Here is a 2976-nt window from a genome sequence, read left to right as displayed (position 1 = left end):
GATAGGGAGATCAGAGCGACTTGATGGTGTCGCTCCGGACTGGTCGCTCCCATGCGCTGCTCGCCCAATGATCACTTTAAACACTTCTTTTGAACTCCAAATGCACCCAAATGTCTCCAAGAACTCCATGTGGTACTCCAATACCTGATAAGGACTCATGTATGCAAAATGCAACCTAAACATGGCTAAATCCTAATCTATATGATCAAAATGCACGTGGGTGAATGGATAAAACAATAGAAATATGCAAGATATCACTTCTGATTTGTGTTATACTCTTTTGTATTTGTGATGCACAAAACTCGGTCCAGATTTTTACGTATTTGAGCAAAAAGATCTGAGAGTACGATTAAAAAACTAATTTAAGTTATTGTATCTAAAAGGTATTTGATCCGTCACTCCAGATACATTTCATATTAGATCCGTCACTCCAGATATTTCTTTTGTTTTCAGATTTCTATCTTTAATCTCTTACGTTTACTGATGATTTAATGACCACTCCTTCTCATATATTGAATGATTTTGATTTACCAAGTCCTTGAAAACTCTCCCTTCCACGGTCTTATTAGGAAGCTATTGAAGGAGGGACATAGATCTTTCCAACTGTTCGATCCTGTTGTATTGTGCAGCATGTGAAACCAGAGGAAGGTAACCTATATATGGTATTTGTTCCTGTCTTTTTGCTTTCATCTTTTGTTTTTTTTAATAAAGAAATTTTAGCTTGAGCATGTCATGTTTTGGACTCCTGTGCCACCAATCAGGATATGCTCCAGAACCAATTGATGTTCGAAGGATATTATTATATGCAGACATTCTCTCAAATGGAGGGGAAGTCACATTACAATAGATGGTCCAGTTGATCCTGGTTGATTTTACAAAAACCATCCACGATTCAAATTTTTAAGTGGCAGTAAGGTGAATGATGGGCTTATCGAACTGCAGATTCTTGCTTGGAATCCCGAGTAGAGTCTCTGATTCAAAATTCAAACAGTGAATTCAGTGTATGTTACAACGTTCATCTGTTTTTTTTTTTGGGAAAGAGTTGCATTGAGTTTATGTTCCACTAAGCTGAACATTTCGAACTCTTTTTCAGGTGATTATATTACAGATGAATGAACAAGACTGCATCCTGATCTCATGTCTTTACCCTTGAAAGACGAGAATAAAATTATCTCTAGGATGGATCACAAAGGCAAGAGAAATGTAATTGACATATATGCAGGTATCTTGAGATTGTGATTCTTCATGCTATTTCACACAAAAAAAGAACTCTTTTGACATTCTATGAAACTCTTTTCCAAGTGTATATGTTTTTTTGGTATTCAAATATTCAGCTCTGTGGAGGTAGAGGCAATATTAAAGCTCCTGCCAAGGCATTGTTCGGGCAACCAGAAAAGAGCTTAAATTTCTAACCTTTTTAGTCAGAACAAACAAGAGTGTAACGCAGCCATAGTCCTTGCTCGCTCTTTTGATTGCAATGTAAGAAAAACTATTCAAAAATATAAAATTTTCTGTTAAAATTATATTCTCAGACATTGAAAATCACTGTGGGTTTATATACACAATACAGTTTTAAATATGGGAGTTGAGGCTTATATGCTGGTAACACTGCTTGGGCTAAGATGATCAAACAATGGTGAATGAGCCATTGTCATTAACCACAACCACCAGTTTTATTGTTGTGTGTGGCGTTTGTTTTTTAACTGTGGTTCAAAGAAGGAAGGTGTAAGTTTGGGTTCTCACTAGCATAGGGTTTCATTATAAGCAGCAGATTTCATTTTTACTTCTTTTTTTTTAATATGGATCATCGTTTTAATTTGGTTGCCATTTATTATTTGTTTTGGTTTGTTCTTGAATTTGGATTATATTGTCAAATATATGGTCAGGTCTCTTGTGGTTGAATCAATAGTCTAATGAATTTGTGGGTTATCTATACTTCTGAAACATATGAGCTTCCACGCTACTTCAGGGGCATAGTTGGTCGTGTGGCAAACTGGATCTAAGACGGCAAATGTAGACTCAGTGGAATCGACTACACCTCCCATCAGTAAGCCTCTAAACAACATCCATGGTACGTAACACTTATCTCTTATTTTGTATGATTATATAGCATTTTGCAAAGTTCATCAGATATGTTTAAAACATAAATGTTACTCATAAATATGGGACGTAGCAGAAGACGGTGAAAGACCTTTCATCACTTTCAAATATCACATATCTGGTCGAGAAGAAGGTCCATACATCTATATATGGGATTAACGTTGTGGAAAAGATCTTTTTTCATCATTTATCTTATACCTCTTGGATAGGTTATCCTGGTGCAGTTTCTAACACACCGACATACATTCTCATGTCAGAAACTACCATGAAACTTAACATGGAGGCATCTGCAGAGAACAAAAACACTCCAATTAACTTAGCTCAGAATATGTACTGGAACTTGGCGGGTAATAACTCATGGAACATTCTTGACCACATGATCCAGATTTGGGGTCCACATATCACCCTTGATCCACACACAGATCATGCGAGATCCTTACGGGAAAGGGATCTCCTTTCGCTTTCACCACAAGAAAGGGATAGGCGAGTCTACAGGAGAGGTGGGTATCAGATACGATCATAACTACGTATTGGACTGTCCTGATCAAGAGAAGGACGGGCTGAAACATGCAACAAAGCTGAAGGACTGTGCGAGTGAACAAGTGGTTTTACATGGATGTGGTTTAGGTAACTGATTGGAATTACTGGCCGTTTAAATTATTTATGTCTTCATATATATATAAATTTTAAACGTGACGGTTACTATATACTATTTACAAGGAGACTTGGATTTTTCCAGAGACATGTTCATTTTCTCATTCAAAAATAATATTCCAAAGCTTTGGTCTATTGAATTGTTTTTGACTATCCAAAAACAATATATGGAGTTTTTGACTCATTAACACAAATAAGTATTGCTGACTCAAAAGTATTTGA

The 2976-nt window shown here is 36.4% G+C and overlaps 1 long non-coding RNA gene across 7 annotated transcripts in view; it reads left to right on the top strand.

Moving 5' to 3' along the window:
• Positions 1-2794, top strand: part of LOC106344077 — a 5580-nt gene extending 2786 nt beyond the window's left edge. Inside the window, exons 3-8 of one of the 7 annotated variants that reach the window (XR_001270110.1) lie at positions 570-648; positions 762-865; positions 943-1001; positions 1094-1222; positions 1335-1479; positions 1571-2794. This is a non-coding gene — a long non-coding RNA (uncharacterized LOC106344077). Of the gene's footprint in view, positions 1-569; positions 663-761; positions 1002-1093; positions 1223-1334; positions 1480-1570 lie in introns of all 7 variants that reach the window. The other 6 variants (XR_001270105.1, XR_001270108.1, XR_001270107.1 and 3 more) reach the window with 6 other exon arrangements.
• The last annotated feature ends 182 nt before the right edge of the window (positions 2795-2976 follow it).

The sequence above is a fragment of the Brassica oleracea genome, chromosome C5, assembly GCF_000695525.1.
Source record: "Brassica oleracea var. oleracea cultivar TO1000 chromosome C5, BOL, whole genome shotgun sequence".
Taxonomy (NCBI): domain Eukaryota; kingdom Viridiplantae; phylum Streptophyta; class Magnoliopsida; order Brassicales; family Brassicaceae; genus Brassica; species Brassica oleracea.
The sequence above is the reverse complement of the archived record's forward strand: the minus strand, read 5'-3'. Positions and strand labels throughout refer to the sequence as shown.